Source organism: Ambystoma mexicanum, chromosome 14, assembly GCF_040938575.1.
Source record: "Ambystoma mexicanum isolate Mex_15411 chromosome 14, UKY_AmexF1_1, whole genome shotgun sequence".
Classification (NCBI taxonomy): Eukaryota; Metazoa; Chordata; class Amphibia; order Caudata; family Ambystomatidae; genus Ambystoma; species Ambystoma mexicanum.
In genome coordinates this window covers 63,966,169-63,988,427 of record NC_090940.1, presented here as the reverse complement: position 1 = coordinate 63,988,427, position 22,259 = coordinate 63,966,169, and positions in this window count along the sequence as shown.

Here is a 22,259-nt window from a genome sequence, read left to right as displayed (position 1 = left end):
GCTCTCTCTCACAAGGAGAAACAAACTGACCATAAAAGTGATGGGTGGAAGGTTTCGAATTAATCTAAACCACTGGCAATTGCTCTGGGCAACCTTCCACAACACCGTTTTTTAGCCCGTCTGCGCCATTGCAAAAGGGGACCAGCCATGTGCAAATCAGTCAGCAGCTGCCGCCATCGAAGGTAGCAGCCCAGTCCGAACTGCTAGGCCAGGTCCCCTCTGCACAGAAAACCAAGCAACCCCAGACATGTTTCGCCCCTGTTGGACCTCCTCAGTGAGGTGCAGCCTGGTTCCCTGTGGCGCAGCGAGCAAGGGACCCACGTCTGGGCATACCCTCTCTCACAAGGAGAAACAAACTGACCACAAAAGTGATGGGTGGAAGGTTTCGAATGAATCTAAACCACTGGCAATTGCTCTGGGAAACCTTCCACACCACCATTTTTTAGCCCGTCTGCACCATTGTAAAAGGGGACCCGCCATGTGCAAATCAGTCAGCAGCTGCCGCCACCGGAGGTAGCAGCCCAGCCCGAACTGCTAGGCCAGGTCCCCTCTGCACAGAAAACCAAGCAACCCCAGACATGTTTCAGCCTTGTTGGACCTCCTTTGTGAGGTGCAGCCTGGTTCCCTGTAGCGCAGCGAGCAAGGGACCCATGTCTGGGCATGCCCTCTCTCACAAGGAGAAACAAACTGACCACAAAAGTGATGGGTGGAAGGTTTCGAAGGAATCTAAACCACTGGCAATTGCTCTGGGCAACCTTCCACAACACCGTTTTTTAGCCCGTCTGCACCATTGCAAAAGGGGACCAGCCATGTGCAAATCAGTCAGCAGCTGCCGCCACCGAAGGTAGCAGCCCAGTCCGAACTGCTAGGCCAGGTCCCCTCTACACAGAAAACCAAGCAACCCCAGACATGTTTCGGCCTTGTTGGACCTCCTTTGTGAGGTGCAGCCTGGTTCCCTGTAGCGCAGCGAGCAAGGGACCCATGTATGGGCATGCCCTCTCTCACAAGGAGAAACAAACTGACCACAAAAGTGATGGGTGGAAGGTTTTGAATGAATCTAAACCACTGGCAATTGCTCGGGGCAACCGTCCACTACACCGTTTTTTAGCCCGTCTGCGCCATTGCAAAAGGGGACCAGCTATGTGCAAATCAGTCAGCAGCTGCCCCCACCGAAGGTAGCAGCCCAGCCCGAACTGCTAGGCCAGGTCCCCTCTGCACAGAAAACCAAGCAACCCCAGACATGTTTCGGCCTTGTTGGACCTCCTCAGTGAGGTGCAGCCTGGTTCCCTGTGGCGCAGCGAGCAAGGGACCCACATCTGGGCATACCCTCTCTCACAAGGAGAAACAAACTGACCGCAAAAGTGATGGGTGGAAGGTTTCGAATGAATCTAAACCACTGGCAATTGCTCTGGGCAACCTTCCACACCACCGTTTTTTAGCCCGTCTGCGCCATTGCGAACGGGGACCAGCCATGTGCAAATCAGTCAGCAGCTGCCACCACCGAAGGTAGCAGCCCAGCCCGAACTGCTAGGCCAGGTCCCCTCTGCACAGAAAACCAAGCAACCCCAGACATGTTTCGGCCTTGTTGGACCTCCTCAGTGAGGTGCAGCCTGGTTCCCTGTGGCGCAGCGAGCAAGGGACCCACGTCTGGGCATACCCTCTCTCACAAGGAGAAACAAACTGACCACAAAAGTGATGGGTGGAAGGTTTCGAATGAATCTAAACCACTGGCAATTGCTCTGGGCAACCTTCCACACCACCGTTTTTTAGCCCGTCTGCGCCATTGCAAAAGGGGACCAGCCATGTGCAAATCAGTCAGCAGCTGCCGCCACCGGAGGTAGCAGCCCAGCCCGAACTGCTAGGCCAGGCCCTCTCTGCACAGAAAACCAAGCAACCCCAGACATGTTTCAGCCTTGTTGGACCTCCTTTGTGAGGTGCAGCCTGGTTCCCTGTAGCGCAGCGAGCAAGGGACACACGTCTGGGCATGCCCTCTCTCACAAGGAGAAACAAACTGACCATAAAAGTGATGGGTGGAAGGTTTCGAATTAATCTAAACCACTGGCAATTGCTCTGGGCAACCTTCCACAACACCGTTTTTTAGCCCGTCTGCGCCATTGCAAAAGAGGACCAGCCATGTGCAAATCAGTCAGCAGCTGCCGCCATCGAAGGTAGCAGCCCAGTCCGAACTGCTAGGCCAGGTCCCCTCTGCACAGAAAACCAAGCAACCCCAGACATGTTTCGCCCCTGTTGGACCTCCTCAGTGAGGTGCAGCCTGGTTCCCTGTGGCGCAGCGAGCAAGGGACCCACGTCTGGGCATACCCTCTCTCCCAAGGAGAAACAAACTGACCACAAAAGTGATGGGTGGAAGGTTTCGAATGAATCTAAACCACTGGCAATTGCTCTGGGAAACCTTCCACACCACCATTTTTTAGCCCGTCTGCACCATTGTAAAAGGGGACCAGCCATGTGCAAATCAGTCAGCAGCTGCCGCCACCGGAGGTAGCAGCCCAGCCCGAACTGCTAGGCCAGGTCCCCTCTGCACAGAAAACCAAGCAACCCCAGACATGTTTCAGCCTTGTTGGACCTCCTTTGTGAGGTGCAGCCTGGTTCCCTGTAGCGCAGCGAGCAAGGGACCCATGTCTGGGCATGCCCTCTCTCACAAGGAGAAACAAACTGACCACAAAAGTGATGGGTGGAAGGTTTCGAAGGAATCTAAACCACTGGCAATTGCTCTGGGCAACCTTCCACAACACCGTTTTTTAGCCCGTCTGCACCATTGCAAAAGGGGACCAGCCATGTGCAAATCAGTCAGCAGCTGCCGCCACCGAAGGTAGCAGCCCAGTCCGAACTGCTAGGCCAGGTCCCCTCTGCACAGAAAACCAAGCAACCCCAGACATGTTTCGGCCTGGTTGGACCTCCTCAGTGAGGTGCAGCCTGGTTCCCTGTGGCACAGCGAGCAAGGGACCCACGTCTGGGCATACCCTCTCTCACAAGGAGAAACAAACTGACCACAAAAGTGATGGGTGGAAGGTTTCGAATGAATCTAAACCACTGGCAATTGCTCTGGGCAACCTTCCACACCACCGTTTTTTAGCCCGTCTGCGCCATTGCAAAAGGGGACCAGCCATGTGCAAATCAGTCAGCAGCTGCTGCCACCGAAGGTAGCAGCCCAGCCCGAACTGCTAGGCCAGGTCCCCTCTGCACAGAAAACCAAGCAACCCCAGACATGTTTCGGCCTTGTTGGACCTCCTCAGTGAGGTGCAGCCTTGTTCCCTGTGGCGCAGCGAACAAGGGACCCACGTCTGGGCATACCCTCTCTCACAAGGAGAAACAAACTGACCACAAAAGTGATGGGTGGAAGGTTTCGAATGAATCTAAACCACTGGCAATTGCTCTGGGCAACCTTCCACAACACCGTTTTTTAGCCCGTCTGCGCCATTGCAAAAGGGGACCAGCCATGTGCAAATCAGTCAGCAGCTGCTGCCACCGAAGGTAGCAGCCAAGCCCGAACTGCTAGGCCAGGTCCCCTCTGCACAGAAAACCAAGCAACCCCAGACATGTTTCAGCCTTGTTGGACCTCCTCAGTGAGGTGCAGCCTGGTTCCCTGTGGCGCAGCGAACAAGGGACCCACGTCTGGGCATACCCTCTCTCACAAGGAGAAACAAACTGACCACAAAAGTGATGGGTGGAAGGTTTCGAATGAATCTAAACCACTGGCAATTGCTCTGGGCAACCTTCCACAACACCATTTTTTAGCCCGTCTGCGCCATTGCAAAAGGGGACCAGCCATGTGCAAATCAGTCAGCAGCTGCCGCCACCGGAGGTAGCAGCCAAGCCCGAACTGCTAGGCCAGGTCCCCTCTGCACAGAAAACCAAGCAACCCCAGACATGTTTTGGCCTTGTTGGACCTCCTCAGTGAGGTGCAGCCTGGTTCCCTGTGGCGCAGCGAGCAAGGGACCCACCTCTGGGCATACCTCCTGCTTCAACATTGAGGCATCCCGAAAGCAGAAGAAATCTGCCCTACATCAGTATAAGCTTCTGGAGGGACCAAGCCATCTGGGTGGAGAGGCCCCAGGCATGACAAGATGACATGACCTGTGACAAGGATCACAAATCATAGGGGGAATGAGGAACGTGACAGCCATGACCCATTCCCATCTGCAGATAATCACAATCTTTAGAGGAATAAGAGAGAGAGAGAGAGAGAGAGAGAGAGAGAGAGAGAGAGAGAGAGAGAGAGAGAGAGAGAGAGAGAGAGAGAAGTTGCAGGAGTGCATGCCCTAAGCTGAATGATTTAAGCTCCCAAAATCGTAGGGGGGAGAAGGAGGGTCTAGCAAGTCACTGCTGGTAAGCCATGTCAGCAAACTAATCAGGCAAACCCTATGATGAAAGTTGAGTGAAGTTTAAGGAGGACCCACTCAGCTAACAGCACAGACCAATGCCACACAGCCCGATCATGTAATAAGGGATTCTGACATGCACACCCATGCTCTTTCGACAGGAGCCTTCAGCTCTGGATGAAACTCAGAAGTTGATTCCCTACATGGGATCAGGAAAGGGGGGATGAGAAAGAGATAGCAGAGGAGTGAGCAAGAGATTAAGCGTACTCATTAAAGGTATAAAAAGGTTCCGATCGGGTTAGTTGGGTGCCAGGGGGAGAGCCATTCCACAGAACAGTGGTTGAGACTCTCAAGAGAGCGTGTAAGAAGGTGCTGGGTTGATTTGTACCTGATTGTGGTGTAATTGCAAGAATTATTTAAGCCCCGAAGCTGCATGACAGTTCCCATATGTTGCACTCTTTGCATCAGTAATTAATTGATACTCTATGAATATTTACTTGAGTAGTTTATGCATAGGAGCAGGTACACAGCCACCATTTCTTTCTATGGGCTACTAAAAGATACAACTAGACGACATCAAAGATGCTGGCAAACCAGCACTCTTCTTGCTACTTGACTTGTCCACGGCCTTTGATTTGGTGGACCGCCAAATCGTGTGCCAACATCTGGCCTCAGCAGCACACTTCACACCTGATGCTATCGCCTGGATAGCATCCTTCCTATCTGAAAGAACCTTGAGGGTGTTCTCAACCTATGCGGCAGCCTCTAAAGCCCCAGTCACATGTGGGGTCCCACCAAGCTCCTGTGTTTTCCCAACACTTTACAAGCCATTATTTGACCTGCTTAATAGCGAAGGAATCACCTGCACAAACTATGCAGATGATATGCAGGTCCTGCTACCCCTCACAGGGGACTATGACACTGACTTGCGTAACCTCCACTCCATCTATCACAACATCCGGACATGGATGTCCTCCCATCAGCTCTGTCTTAAAGATGAAAATATGGAGATACTATTAGTAGTGTAGATGGGGAGCCAAATCTGACCCTCATGCCTCCACATGATGCTCAACACAAAGGCAGAGAAACAACAGATGTGCCTCACTTTTAGGCCCATCACTGCGATCCTCGATGTATCGCAGGTGTGTGTAGCGTTATTCACTCAGACAGACGTTCAGACCATACCCAATCTATGATTTGGACAACATGGAAATTACATTGATTGAGCAAGTCGACTGACTGCCAAGCCAGAAATCAATGACATCATCACTGACATCACAATGTAGCCGTATTATACATGAAGTACATATTCATCCATTCATGAAGTTACACGAAAATGCACTAGTTTATTGCATATAGGCACGGAGCACAAGCATATGACTCACATAGGTAGAGGACAGATACACATACATATATTTATACTCATATCTTTCGCCAATGCTGAAAACGTAAGATGCAAAGAGTTCATATCTTTAGCTTGGACATGCTTGACTGCTACTAAAATAGAGAAGCCATAGGGAATTATATGGAAGCTATAGGTCTCTGACATGAGTGGCAAAGGAGAGACAAGCTTCAAGTACATGGAGAAGCTGACATGATTGCCGCAGCCAGAGGCGAGCAGAAACAAGGCACTCAGCCAAGGACAAGTGGAGACAGAAAGTTCCATTTACCAAGAAAATGAAGCACCTGCTGAAAATCAGGCTAAAATCCTCATAATTACAAGCAGGACAGCTTAATTCTGTGATCTCCACACATGTAACCCAGCCGAACATGACAATGCCCAGTCAACCAAGGTAGACGAAGAGGACTTTTCCCATCGAACCAGAGGGGGAAGAAAGCTACAAGTGTTGCCCACAAGCTGCTACCTGAAACCACTCTTCCAGGTTTAGCTGATCAGACATATCAACATTAGGGACAACTTCACGCCTCCATGTTCATTCCCATTGCCTTGAAATGGTACACTCAGTCTGGTAACTGGCCAGGGTCCCAAGGATGGGAGGACACGCACTGACCAATCCAGATTCACCTTTCTTGTGTTGCAAGGGCCAATGATCTCTCTGCAACCCTGCAACATTCTAGATTGATACTAGTAAAGGTGGTCCTAGGAGGAGCCGCTAGATATGGCTATCCAATAGTAGAACTAACCCATATAGCTCCCATATGTATCAATCCAAATTGACCAATGTAAATGTGTGTTAGTTTTCTGGGATGGAACCTGGTTTTGTGACTTCACACTGGAATAAAACCGGCAGACACATGCTTAGAAGACGACAGCTCCGGAGGGTAGTTGTTTTTCTGCTGTGATCCCTGCCATTTGATTTGCTAATTAACTACAGTAACTTTGCCCCCTAGCTGAGTCTTCCGTTCTTGTGGCGGGGAGTCTTTGATGGGCCCAAGTGTTCTCTGCTGATAATTGGGGTGACTGCTAGAGAGCCATGGTCACACCTATACTGTAGGTTCCCACTCCATGCTCAAGAAACTCTGCCCTGCCTATAAATCCATCATCATTGAGGGCTTCTGCAGTGTGAAACCTTTAGGTGTTTACCTGGATTCCACTCTCTCCCTCACCAGACAGGTCAATGCTATCGCCAATTCGGCTGCCCACACTTCCAATTTAATCAACGCTTGCAGATCGTTCCTGTCTGCAGAACATTGCATCTCCATAACCATAGCACTTACAGGATCCAGCCTAGGCTACTTCAACACCCTTTTTGCTGGGACCTCCTCTCACAACATCAAAGACCTACAAACTATTCAGAACTATACCCTCAGAGCAGCTCTCAACATCTCCAAGCGTGATCACATCTAGTACATTGGCTTCCAAATCGGGAGGGCATCATCTTTAAAGGAGAGTTCCGGGACTTTTTTTTTATTGTCCCTACGGTTCGGCCATGTGTTTTTAAGCATAACTCGGTCGATCGTAGAAAACTTTCCTATGGACCTTACCCGACTTTTCGTCCATTAACGCACTCGAAATCAGCCGCCATTTTCTGATAATCCTATCACTTGCCGCATCGCCCTGGCTCACCTGCTTTTGCGGCACTAAATCAAATCCCCCGCCCCTGAAACAGACTTTATCAAAACATTCATATTCCCCGCCTCTATCCGTGACGTGACTGTGCTGCGTAGGCAAACGCGCCCAGGCGTCTTCTACGCGACTCCACACAGAACCCGGAAATCAACACAGATCAGCTCACACAACACAGCGCGCCACAATTCGCAATATGAAACTGTACTTTTAAATCAAACCGCAAGATTGTAAATTTGGTAAAGTACATTTATTTGACATCAAATGTTTAGAGAATATTCAGCGATTTTCTTTTTTATTTGCTCACGTTCCAAAAAGTTCGTTTTGAGGCACGCGATGTTCCTTTGCTGTACACAGGGTCTTAGATCATCTCACAATACAGCGCCACAATTCGGAATATGAAACTGTGGTTTAAAAGCAAACTGCAAGATTGTACATTTGGCAAAGTACATTTATTGGACATCAAATGTTTAGAGAATATTCAGCGATTTTCATTTTTATTTGCTCTCGATCCAAAATAGTTCGTCTTGAGGCAAGCGATGTTCGTGTGCAGTAAACAGGGTGTTGGTTTACGATAAAATAAGCTCTTCGGTCGCACTGATAATCGCATGGCTGTTCCAACAACGAGGCACTAGGCCACCACAACGGTCTGTATGTTGCATCTAGCCGTTAGTACCGCGTAAGGGCATACTTGTACTTGGCGATCGTCCCATAAAATGGTCAGGGTGGTAACGTTGTTCACGCGGAGAAGCAACTGGCAGTTAAAAAAGCCATCCGCCGGTGTCTGGTACTCGTGACACATGCAGTAATGCATGATGTACCTGTTTGAAAAACATAAACAATGAAATTAGTCTCACCATCAGATCTTTATTAAAATTATTCATTTTATATATTCGGTCGGGAAATTATTTCATAGCTAGGACAGTGCAACTGGGTTTTAAACGTCAAGGGGGGGCTGTAGGATACTGAGACAGTCCCTCAGTGCAGGGGTTGACAGGGAGTGCAGGTGGAGAGTGGAAGGGCCCAGGACCGAGATCGCAGACAGTGGACCAGTTGTAGCAGGGGAGAGGGAGAGAGAAAGCAGAAGCAAAGGTTTTGAGGTGCTTCCGTAAAAGTAGACGGTTCTCCCCAAGATAGTGCGCGGTACAAAACAATATGCCACATAGAACGAACAAGTACAACTTAACCCGTCTTTAAAGCTACTGTATAGTAATTAAATTGCGGTATAAACTCATCTAAAGAGTTACTTACATTATATTTGCATTTTCCATTGTGTCTGTGCGTAGGGCAGCCCCGAAATACCACTCCTTCTATGCCGACGTTATTTCTTCTAATGAACAAACATGAAATGGCTTTCGTTTCTGAAATTATATTCATTATCGTTTCTTACGTGGTCCCGGCCTGTCAAGGTCAAAATACAATAGAACCTTATACTGGGTCGTGGGCCATTCTGGCACCCGAGAAAAAATCAAAGCAGCTGACCTTCACTTTGAACGAGCACACATTCCTAGTTAGCTACATTCAGTGTAAGGCATTCTCACAGGACCTGAAATTTACACTCCATCTTTGCATTTTGTCTGCGTGCTTTGCAGCACCACAGAACCATAAATACGGAGACACTCTATATTTTTTGAAAAATGATTTATATTACTGTTTGGTTTAATTTAATGCGCAAATGAACAAGGTTGGATAGATACACATATTCAATGGGCCTGCGACATGAGGAGACTCGAGAGAACAGACAATCAAATTACAATCATTTAAACCGTGATGTGTATTTCTCAATGAGTTCTTCTTTAGGTGGACATGGAACAGAGGCAATGTTGGGTGGCAATGCAGTTGTCCCCTGCACAGGTTCGTTCACAACTCCATTTATGTGCCTATCTAGGACGTCAACAATAAGTTTCTCAATAAACTCATATTGCATATCCTCAAACACTGGTTTGATCACCCATTGTTTACTTCTTTTAGTGAAGGCCTTATTGTAGCGAAGCGTCCCTAAAGTTCCGGTCGTCCTACTTTGTTGACGGCCAACATTATGGTTATGTGCCAAGACCGCTAAAAGAGTCCGATTTATCATGCCCTCCATGCCAAAATGCAATCATTTTGGCCTGTACTTGAGGCACATATTGTGGAACACCTCCAAATCTCCTGTGTGGCAGAATTCCGTGAGTCCCCTCAAAGCTTTTGTTATAGTTTTATCAAATACAATCTTTTCAATGGCTTTGTGAGTGGGTGATGAAGGAATCAACCACTTCTTCTTCCGTGCCTCCTCTGTGGACTAATGGCCATGTTCACAATTGTGGAAATGTTGGTTCGTGTTCCATCGGTGAACGTTTGTACAGTGTGGCATTACTGACCGCCATTTTTTCAGTAGAATTTCCAACGACCCTCCACATGTTTTTGAGCTCCACCAAAGATGGTTGCTGATTGACTTGGACCACTGTGAAATATCTTGCAATTCTTTTTTTTTACCTGCAGCCGACAAGTTTTTATTGATTGATTTTGCAAGATGCCAAACGTCAAATTGGTGATTTATATTTTTGTACTGTTCTCTCATTGTCTTGGCAATTGAAACGTGTCTGTCCGTGGCTATCAGGTCGATCACCATTCCCCGCGATTGTAGTTCTTGCAATGATGCTACAAAGCCAACTTTCTCCATGGCCACTGAGGATGTACTTTGTGACACCTGCACGACCACCAAACTCACAATTTTCTTACTTTCCATGTCCTGAAAGTGGTAGGTGCAGTACTTGGCTGAAAATCCTGGGCTGTCGCACTGTCCATCACCGGCTAGCCTGAACCGTTTGCCCGCGAATGTACTATCAATAGACATTTTTTCCATTCTCCAAGCTTCGCTAATGGCTGGAAATAGATAATCGGTTTGGTATTTGTAGAACTGAGTTTTCGCAATGAAATGGATTCCCACAAACTGAAAGAAAGACTCTAATTTTTTAAAACTTGAACCACTAAAAAGTGCAGCCGCTGCACAAAGTAGATTGCCTGCTGGCAGTTGTCCCAGCATAGGTTGTGCAGACCATGTGAAAGGATGATATTTTGTACAGGTGGCATGTATTTTAAGGTTAGTGCCTCGAATTGCACGAGTCACATTAATCAATGGCTCCCCACATACTTCCCCACCTACCAAATGCCCACATTTAATCCGAATAATAATATCAATCAAACAACTATCGAATACAATGAATTTGGCCTCTTTCCTTATACTGTCACTCTGCATCCCAGCTGGTTCGGCCTGTAACGTTGAGGACATGTCACTCACATGAAAGGTAGAATCTCTGATATCGTCTTCCGCTATGTTCAGTGATATTGATGGTGTTTCATTGTCGTCTACTTCATTCTCTTCCATTGCAACATCTGTTCCTTCTCCGGCGATGGGTGAATAAAACAATTTCTTCAACTTTCTCGCGGTCTTAGTTTTTGCGGGTGTGGATTCTGTGAATTGATCTCCAACTGCATCCGAACTACCAGGAGGACATTCACTATCAATGGCTGGTGGTGGTATAGCTCCGTTGTCAATCACTTCATATTCTTCCCATTGGCACGATGCTTCTCCAGTCTCAAGTCCCTGCCAAAAGGTTTGACAAGCAACATCTCTCGTTCGCTTCACTGTCTGTGTAGATCTAGTTCGTACACCCACTCGCAACTAGAGGACAGATTGGAAAAGGGGTGTTCAGTTTAAACACAACTTACAGTATTGAACTATTAACAGTGAAAAACAACATAATATAGTGACCAGGACACTAACCTTCTTTTGCTTTCTTTTCTTTGAAACTTTCTTGCTTCGAACTTCAACATCAGGACTCTGTTGCTCCGACTCGTGTGTGCATGTCTCCACTTCCTCTTGCGCTGCAACGACTATGTTTTCCTGATAAGCACATCCATCACGCACTGACGCTCCATGGACTCCCTGAAACATAGAACTTTCATTAGTATGTATAATAATATCGAAAACACAAAATGTACTTGGGGACCAATACCCACGTACATCTCAATAGCAAAACACGAATGAACGCTTTGTGTAGAACATTCAAACGACAATTATTCACGCATTGTTGATCTAGTTAGATGGAACTGTCAAGATCCATACCTCGGGCTCCTCATAGACTTCCATTGATGATATTATTGAAGATGATGCTTCAGTGACTCCCTGAAACACAGTAATTGCATTAGTATGGTTTTCTATTTTGATAAAAAGAACAGAAAGTTTGTGCAGGCGTGAACGGCTCATCTAAATAGACCTGCACAAATGATCAGTTGTCTAAAATAAATAATGGATATCTAAATATGATTCGATTTGCTCGATCGTTGGAAGTGTCACCACCCAGAAATCTGCATCAACTACTAGGGGTGATGTTCTTGTAGAAGAAGCTCCGTCATCTCCCTGAAACATAGTACTTGCGTTAATAAAGAAGGAAGTATAGCGGATGTAATCACGTCATATGATTTCGCTTCATCGAACTGTCAGTATCCATACCTCGAAATGCATAAGAACATCAAGGGACGATGTAACTGCGGTGCACACTTCTGCAAGCTGTTGCGCCGACCCGTAACTGCACGCTCCCCCTTCTTCTTGGACTAATGCTCCATCGACTCCCTGAAACATAGGACTTTCATTAGTAATGAACACAATATTGAAAAAAGAAGACACATAGGAGGGCGACGACAGAAGGACATATCAATGGCTAAAAACGAAAGAAACATTGTGTGTAACAATCACGCTACAAGAATGCAAGATCTGATGATCTCCATCGATGGAACTGTCCTGAAACGTACCTCGAGCATCTGAGTGACATCAACGGTAGTCGTCAATACGTTGGACTCCTCAGCATCTCCCTGAAAGACAGTACTTGAATTATTTTGGATAACAATAATTATAACTGAAAACAAAGACTAGAGGACGAGTACAAGGGTGTACCATTAGGTAAAATAATTACACGATAAATTAAAACTATTGATTTACATGCCTAAAACAAGTCAGTGGCAGAATAGCCAAGTAAGATTACCCGATAGGCGCTTGAAGTGGCTGATGACTGCAATAACGACACGGATGGAGAATCTTCCGCCTTCATATTGAGTGGATACATAAATGGGGAAATTATTGTTAGCTAATGCTACACACTACCGCAAGGCCGAGAGATAAATACGTAAACTTGACTCACCAGTGGAGGGATGTGGACGAATAGAGTGGGAATAGCGGTTGAGAGCAATTTTCGCCTCGCTCGCGGTGTGTTCTTCTTTATTAGCAATGATGTGGAGTACATGTCAGAGGTAAAGTGCCTGCTGCAGATGCGGTATCGATCACCCCTCTTGTCCGCAAAGACTTCTAGGACTCTACTTTCAAGCTCAGAGGGTGGATATCCGCAATATCGGACCCATTCTCTTATCTGATCTATTGTCTTAGGGAAAACATGCATTATAGTACCTTCAGATTTATTATGGGTCTTCGAAGGGCAACCGCCAATGGAACAGGCAGGCATTGTGGAAAGTTCTGAAAAGTAAAGATCAACAATTCTCTATGAATACCAATGTGTTAAAAAATTAAATGACACATAAAAGGTTCAATGCAAGGTATGTTTTGGTTCTTGGAACTATACACGTTATTCACATGTGGATAAGTATTTGAATAACTTTAAAAAAATAGAAAAATAATTTGACTAAACTCAGAACATGTGACTAGTTCCTTGCATGTACTGTCTTGAACGAAAAGAAATTGGACGCAAAATGAGTATGGTACATGGCCTTACCTTGACGAGCAAACAGTTAGATGCAGGGATCAGAGTAGTTTCTTGTCGTTCACAGGTTGCAAACTGACGAGTTTCCTCGAAGTGGTCACGGAAGTTCACAGAGACGAAGAGCAGATAACCAGCACCTTCACGGGTTGACTAGCAAAGTGCAAAGAAGTTCTCATTAGAAATATGAAGTGGGTTATAAAGAATTCGAAACAGGGGTGTGTTTGTGAATGAATGACGTGTATATGTCGTGGCATTATGCGGTTTGCAGGGGGCCGTCCAGCGTGAGGGGGGATGCTTGGCAGGAGACACGGGGTCTGGCGGTAGACATGGGAACAACAACCCATGCTCTATAGACCACTTTTAAGTGTACACGGTCTTTGGCACCTCTTGGCCTTTATCGCTCCCTGACAGCTCCACTTGCCAGCACAAGTACCCCGGTGCGAACTGCCTTTGATAGGGCGGGGGGTGGATTGGGGCGGTGGTCGTGCAGACAAGACTCGTTTGCCGCAGGGCCTCCCCAAGGAGAGGCCATCTAACTGCATGTAAGAGGCAGGCTGCAGGATCTAGTACATGGAAGGCAGGGGGGTGAGTTTATAAATACCTCACCCTCCCAGGAGAATATATGGGTGCAGTTCACCCTGGAGACCCTGGATGCCTAGGCAGTTAGTCAGCAGCAGGCTGGCCTGTGGTGGCAAGGCGGCACGGGCCAGAGGGGGTCATCTCTGTACCCGGTGCCCAAAAGGATTATTTATTATGATCAACCGTATTGATTATTTACCTATAACCATGTTTTGTATCAATAAAATCCAACGGCCTTCCTTTTATTGCCAACGCTTGAACAAAGTGGTGTGGTAAGTATTTTTGGGGTCGGAGGCAAGGCCGGGAGGCTTGATGCCAACCCGCAAAATAACATATGTATGTCTGCTGCATATGGGTTCAACGGTTATGTGGATTGAAGGTGGGCGGCCAGCGTGAGGGAGGATGCTGGCCGGAGACATGTGGTGTGACAAGACAAGGCACAGGAAGACTATTCAATGGAGACACACTAGATTCATTTAAAAAATCAAAACAACCATTGTTAAAATATATGTTGGGTTTTATTTTAGATCTTATTTTCAATTGAACATAAATAATAAACATTACACATTGTAAAGTTGCGGTTGCAGCACATCCAGGGAAAATCCGCGGTATTGTCCACTGTCGCTGGGGAAATGTTGTCTAATGGAAAGTACCGCACAGGCAGGTATTACTCTCCGAACGCGGTGTCCGAGCCTCCCGTGAAGCCACCAAGTGAAGCAACGATAGGCCACCAGCCTGTACCACCTGTGAAAATGAAAGATGCAAACTGTATTAAAATGACAACTTTCTTATCACTGTCGATTCAGGTAAAAAATGTCATTCTGCTTTGAAAAAAATTCTATCTAGAAAATGCACAACATGGAACCAATTTACATGCATTCGAATGATGAGACGACCATGAAATAGTAGTGGCATCACTGACATCACAACCAGAGTATACTTACTCGTTACTCGGATTACGCGGACGAACAGTGCCGCAAAGTTCGTGCATAAGCACCATCATCATCCTCAACACTGTCCGTGAGAGGCAGGCTTCCCTGAACTCTGGCAGCTCGGTGATGCATTGCGGACTTGGCTCGCCTTCCGAAATGTAGGCCAAGCACCCAGAATTTTCACGGCAGCAGCAGTTCTCCTCCTCAGTTGGCATTAGCTCGCACCGATTGCACGTGCACCAGGTGGAGACGCCGTCCATGCGACATGGTCCAGGCTCTTCATCCGTTGACTGGTCCTCCCAACTGCCGTCCGAATCCCCATCGTTTTCGCGTGCTTGCCTTTCCAGTAGTTCTTCCTCGGTGTACTCGGGCTCGTACATATACGGCATTATTGTAGCCATTGTGTGGTAAAGAAAGTAAAATAATTTATAGCGGTGGTACTGGTATCTGTTCACACGGGCTACAATCAACGAAGGTAGCTGACCAGAGCACAGAAACGAGTCACAGAATACTCAAAGTAACACACAGAGAGTAATGGAATCGAAAATCTGCTGCTGTGTGTTGTGAAACGGTGTGTTTATACTTATTGAGGAAAGAGGCGTCCTGCCATTTCCATGGCGACAGTTCATTAGCTGAGGCGCAGCGATTGTTGACACGAAACGTGCTTTGGCGTTGGGAAATGGGCGGTACGCGTCTGCTGATGTCAGGCTCAGGGGCGGGGGATTTGATTTAGTGCCGCAAAAGCAGGTGAGCCAGGGCGATGGGGGGAAATGATAGGATTATCAGAAAATGGCGGCTGATTTCGAGTGCGTTAATGGACGAAAAGTCGGGTAAGGTCCATAGGAAAGTTTTCTACGATCTACCGAGTTATGCTTAAAAACACATGGCCGGAGGCCACCAGGGGGCGCGGGCAGGATGGACGCCTGAACGTCGAGCTCCGCACCCAGCCCCGGGTGAACTGCGATTTACCGGCGGAACGAGGGTCCCATGCTACGAGACCCCCACCAAAAGACGTTGGAGCCTGTGGCCCCCACCTGGACCCAACTCTGGTCCCGATCCGACGCTCCTGTGAGGAGTTACACGGACCGAGGCGGCATCAGCTGCCCCTCCCCCACGACCTGGCGCGGAGCAACGCACGAAGCAGCGCGAGCCGCGCCGCCCACGAATAGGCCCGAGAAGGAGGGCCCACGGCGCTTCCTCCCCTGGATATCTTCCACGGCCCACCGTTTGACCCAGGGCCCCGATCCGAGGAAAGCCGTACGCTCGCCCAGGGAGCGCACGCCGGGGCGGCCTTCTGCGCCCAGGCGCTTCTGATACCCGAAGCCCGACCTGGAAAAGACCATCTGCCGGTCCTGGGAGCTACGGTACTGCAAGAGGGCCGACGCGGGAGCGCGCCCCCCCACCATCACAACACTCGCCGAGATGGCCCGCGGTGCTCGGGGGCCCCACGCCTAAAGAGACACACCTGGTCACGGGGAGGCCCGAGTCCACCAGCCCCCTCCAAGGCCTCAGAACTCGATCTGTTGAGGGCCACCCACTCACCCGCGGAGCAACGACGGGGCCGGAATAAGGGCACCAAGGACACCAAGGATCACGTGGAATACACCGACAGCGCTGTAAGACCTTGGGGACCCCCCAGTTGACTTGCCGGGAACCCTCCACTAAAGGACTCAACCGCCCCTTCCTGGCTCCCCAGTCGACGAAAAGGCGGTGCCCGCTGATAAGTGGCCGGCACGAACCTTCCATGCACTGGAAAGAAAACCTGCAGAAATACCAGTTCGTTGCCAAAGAAAGTGCCATGGCCACCGGTAGCCCCACTCCCCCACCCCCAGACCTGGGGGCTATCCAGAACAACATCCAAACGATTCTGGAGGAGATACGAGGGATGAGGACAGACATGGGGGCCAAACTGGCCGACCTCACCACCAAAGTCACCACCCTAGAAGACCGTGTGGAGGGTGTCGAAAATAATCAACTCTCAGTAACACTCCTCGAAACCCAAATGGACATGAGACTCCGAGACATGGAAAGGCGTGAAGAAGAGCTTCGGCTTAAGGTTGATGACATGGAGAACAGGGAGAGGAGGAACAACCTCCGAATTTTTGGCCTGGTGGAATCCGAGGGCGAGTCCATACAAGGTCTCGAAGGCAAAGTGCACGACATCGTGAGGATCGCCCTGGGTACAGAGGGCGTGGGGACGATCAATTTCGACAGGGTGCACCGAGCAGGGGGGGGAGGCAGAGGCCCACGCTCGGTCCTGGTTCGGCTGCACTACTACAGGGACAAGGTCAGAATCCTGGAGAAGGCGAGACATCTTGGCATCATACAGTACGGCGACTCGAAGGTATCCATCTTTCAAGATCTATCGGCCCTAACCCTGTCAATGAGGAGGAAATGTGGCACACTTACAAGATGGTTGCAGGGAAAAGGGGTTCGATACCGATGGGGGCACCCCTTCTACCTGGAGTTTGAGTGGCTGGGTGAGAAGCACCACCTGGTGTCGGAGGAAGACATACGGAGAGCCACGGAGGATCTGGTGAGCGACCAGGTGGGCCACTCGGGCGCCCAGGAGGGAGGACCACGGGACCCCCCCAGGGGCCCCGACAGACTAGGAAATCACAGCGGGAAATCTAAGGTCAAGGGGTCCCGAAAGTTTCGGAAAACCAGACACCCGTCGGCGAATCTGGAAGACCACCCAAATTCATGATAATAGCGTTCGATTGGAGGTGGAGAAAATCACGAGGTGAGAGATGATTCGGGGTGTGGGCGATGGAGGCCCTGGGCCCACGAACTGCCCTGAATGGACGCCGCGGCGGCGCTGTGTTTAGCCCGCTGGACTATGGGACGGCAGAGCGTTTTGTTAAAAAGTTAACTGTTTATTTGTGTTGCCCCATGTCTGAGGTTCGGGTTATGGGTTGGTGGCCGGGGGGGGGCTCCGGGTCCCGGAATTCTATCTCGGCCATGTCTACCGAAGGCCTGCAGGGGCCGACCTGAATCAAGTTTGCGATCTGGGACTCTCCAAACACACGAAAACCCCGGGGCTGGGGTTAGAGTCCTTGGTGGTTCGTTGACCAACCCCAACATATGTTGGGGAAAGTGGACGGACGCCTTATGTTTCAAGGGGGGGGCGGGGGGAGGGAAGGCACAGGGAGGGGGGTTTGGAATAAGGGGGAAGGGTGTAGGAGGGACAACGGGGTAGTTAGAGGGGTTCAGGGGGAAATTCAGTTCAAATCACAGGAATACGCTTGGCAATGGGCTCTAAAATTCAATCACCACGAGGGGTTCAAAATGCACGCCCGGAATGATGACAATGATTGAAGGGAAGGTGGGCACGTTGAATGTCAAGGGTCTAAACTCTCAAAATAAAAGGTCCCTCACGGGTAATATGTTCCGTAAACAACACCTGACGGTCCTATTCCTACAGGAAACACATTACAAGCGTGGGAGAGAGTCCAGAATCAAGGGGAAAGATATCGGCAGCAATTACTGGGCTTCACATCCGACCTCCAAGAAGGAGGGGGTGGGCATTCTCCTGGGAAGGGCTCTCCAACTCACGGGGGTGGAAACCAAGAGAGGATTCGGGGGTCGATTCCTAGGCGTTAAGGGGCTTTGCGAGGGGCAACGAGTCACTTTTGCCACTGTATACGCACCCAACTCGGGTCAAGTAGAGTTCCTCACACGGATCTTTGGCGTCATGGATGAATGGGCCGAGGGGGCCATGATTCTCGGGGGGGACTTTAATCTCATAGCCGACCCCCAACTGGATTGGTGGTCCGCCAGAGGTGGGACACCCAAGGGGATCACTAAGGACAACCTGGCTTTGCAAAACCTCCTGAGGGATCACTACTGGGTAGACGTTTGGCGCAAGGCGTACCCGGCCCAGGGTGGTTACACATTCTTTTCTCCCCCACACTGCACCTACACCAGAATTGACCTTCTGCTGGCCTCAGAGGAGGGGGACGGGGCGGTAACCCAACCAAAGGTCGAGACCATAACATGGTCGGACCACGAACTACTTGTAGCTAACTGGTCCCTGCCCATCGCCCCGAGATCGGCTCGATGGCGGTGTAACGACACGCTCCTCAGGGACCCAGTATTCCGTGATTTCATGAAACAAGAAATGCTGGCCTACTTCGAGATAAACGACACCGGGGAGACGGACATGTCCACGGTATGGGAAGCGGGGAAGGCCACCTTCAGAGGTCTCCTCATAGCGGAGGGCTCGAGGCGTAAAAGGAAGAGGGGCCTGATCGAGAGCAGACTCCGAGCGGAGTTACAGATCCTGCGGGCCAGACTGGGCGTCCCGGGGGTAGACCGGAGGGCACTATTGGACGAGATGCAGGGCAAAAGACAGGAGCTCCACACGGTTCTCATAGGTGAGGTGGTTAAGAGGATGCGATATACCAGACAGAGATACTATGAACAGGGCGACAGGGTAGGCACTCTACTGGCACAGAGGTCGAGGGGGTGCAGAGCGGAGAGAGGGATTACCCAGCTAGCCGACGAGGAAGGCAGAATTCATGGGAACCGGCAGGAAGTGACGGAATGTTTTGCTGATTACTACAGCAAACTCTATTCCAGGAAAGTGGGTGAATCACAGGAGGATATTGCCTCCTACCTGGCAGAACATCCCCTCCCCAAACTGACCGACCAAGACTTAGAGGCCCTTGAGGGGGAAATCCTAGAGGAGGAGGTTGAGGGAGCCATTAGGAGACTGAAGGCCGGGAAAGCTCCAGGCCTTGACGGCTACACAGCGGATTTTTATAAACAGACCCAAGCCACCCTAGTGAAGCCCCTGACTAAATTGTTTAATCAAATTAGGGGCAACGACACAATCCCACCGACTTTCTTACAGGCCCTCATCACTGTCATACCCAAACCTGGTAAGGACCGGGCGGTCTGTGGGTCCTACAGACCCATCTCACTTCTCAACGTAGACGCCAAGATTTTTGCTAGGATCCTGGCCTCCAGACTGGAAAATTCCCTCCCACGCCTGATACATCCAGACCAGGCGGGATTTGTCCTTAATAGACAGGGTTCCGATAATCTAAGGAAAACACTTCATATACTAGCCACAACCGAGGCCAGGAACGAAGGCACACTCCTACTGGCTCTCGACGCGGAGAAGGCCTTTGACAGGGTCAGTTGGGCTTTCATGAGGGAGGTTCTCATGTCGGTGGGGATGGGGCCAAGGTGGTTGGGATGGATATCCGCGCTCTACTCCTCCCCTTCGGCCAGAGTGGTGGCAAATGGGATTGAATCTAGAGAATTTCCCCTTGAACGTGGTACGAGGCAGGGATGCCCCCTGTCCCCGTTAATCTACGCATTGGTGATGGAACCGTGGGCAATCTCGATCCGCAATGACATGGCCATCAGTGGTGTGCAGATGGGAGATATGCACTGCAAAATCTGCCTCTTTGCGGACGACGCCCTGCTCTACGTTACTAGACCGTCCCATACAATCCCTCGGCTACTGCAGGGCCTCACAAGGTATGGAGAACTATCGGGGTACAAAGTCAACCTGGACAAATCGGTGGCATTTATGGGAGGGAACCTGCCAGACATAGAGGTGGCCTTTGTGGAGGGCCTCCCCTTCAAGCGGAACGATGAGGGGTTCCGTTATTTGGGAGTCCAAATCACACGTAGCCTTGAAGACCTGTATGGGGCCAACTTCCCCCCCCTCTGGTCAGCAATCAGGAGAGACATAGAAAGGTGGGCGGGAACGGGTCTCTCATGGATGGCGCGCCTTAATCTCATAAAAATGGTGATTCTCCCAAAATTCCTGTTTCTCTTCCAAATGCTCCCGGTGCGGGTCCCTAAGGCCTTTTTCGATGAAACAAAACGAATCCTCCTTAGATTCCTCTGGCAGGGCAAAAAACACAGGATTTCGTACGAGGTATTGACTAGGACCAAGGAGGATGGGGGGGTGGGCTACCCCGACCTCGAGACGTACTATAGGGCATCCCAGTTGAGGATCCTGGTTGATCACTTCACACCGGGAACGAAAAAACAGTGGGTAGCCATGGATAATAGGCCCCTGGCGCCCGTCACACTAGAGGAATGGCTCTGGGTCCCAAGGAGTACGATCCCTAGAACAGTCTTGAACCACCCGATCCTGAAAGTATTGTGGTCCCTATGGAAGGAGGGAGGTTATTACAGATGGCTCACGACATGGCCCGCCCCCCTGAGCTGTATATGGGCCCCCCCTTTCCTGGCCAAAATAGCGGAACCAGCAGCTTACCAGACGTGGTTCGAGGCGGGCCTTAGTAGGACCGGCCAACTGTGGGTGGGGGGCTCCTTCCTCCCCTTAAAGGACCTCGAGGAAGCCCTGGGAATAGGTACACTCTCCCCGTTTCGTTATCTTCAGCTCAAGGGTGTCCTCACCGAGCCATCTTGGGGCGATACCCTCAGGAGGGAACTCACAGACTTTGAAAAGCTCCTTCTGACCGCAAAGGGTTCTAAGGGGACAATCTCTCGCCTATACAAGCTCTTTCAATTCTCTATCCCCCGAGACCCACCACCGGCACGCACGCAATGGGGTAGGGACCTAGGCGAGGAAATCGATGACGAGAGGTGGACAGAGATGTGTAGACGGGCTAATCGGTCCACATCCTCCCTCCAATATCGCCATCAGGCCCTCAAGATACTACACAGATGGCACTACCCCCCGCAAAGGATAGCTAGAATGCGGCCAGGATATGACCCACACTGTTGGAAATGTAAGACAGAAAGAGGTGACTATATCCACGTGTGGTGGGGATGCCCAGTGGTTCAGAAATACTGGGACAGGGTGCGGGCCTGGATCAAAGGGGTGGATGGGATCGAACGGGCTTCCTGTCCTTGGCTCCTCCTTTTCGGGATTAGCAACGGGGAGGACCGGGATAGCACTCAAGACCACATGCTCCAGGTGATGCTGGTAGCAGCTAGATGCTGCCTGGCACAGAAATGGAAACACCCGAAAATGCCAGGGGAAAAAACCTGGGTGACCAAAGTAAGAGCCATCTACGACATGGAGTTCCTCACACACCTGCTTGATGAGTCCAAGTCCAACATCGAGGAAATCTGGCTCCCCTTTTTTGACAAATACGGCCGAGTGGTCTAGGACCTGGTGGTTGAGCTGAGGGATCCCCCTCCTCTTCAAGGACACGGGACCATGGCCCAAGGACCTGGTTGTGAACTGAACCCGTTTGATCAGCATGACTTTGGCGTGTCACACGCACAATGCATTGACGCCTCTATCGCTAAGAGAGCCCGCTGCGCAAGTAACTACCCATGCCATGAACGCTCGAACTGAAGGGGGGTGGGGGGAGGGAAAAGGAGGGAGGGGTAAGGGGTGTGTTGCTTTTGGTCTTTTCTATATGTTAACTCACATTAATAAATGCAATGTAATAATGTAATCACGCAATGCACAAAGGAAACCTAATAAAATCGATTTTCAAAAAAAAAACACATGGCCGAACCGTAGGGACAATAAAAAAAAAGTCCCGGAACTCTCCTTTAAGCCAGTATCCATCATGCACAAGTGTCTTGCAAACACAGCACGAGATGTCTGTCACAAAAGTTCTCTTAATCCCATTCGATTAGACCTACGCGATCAGCCTACACTGACTGTTCCAAGATTCAAAGA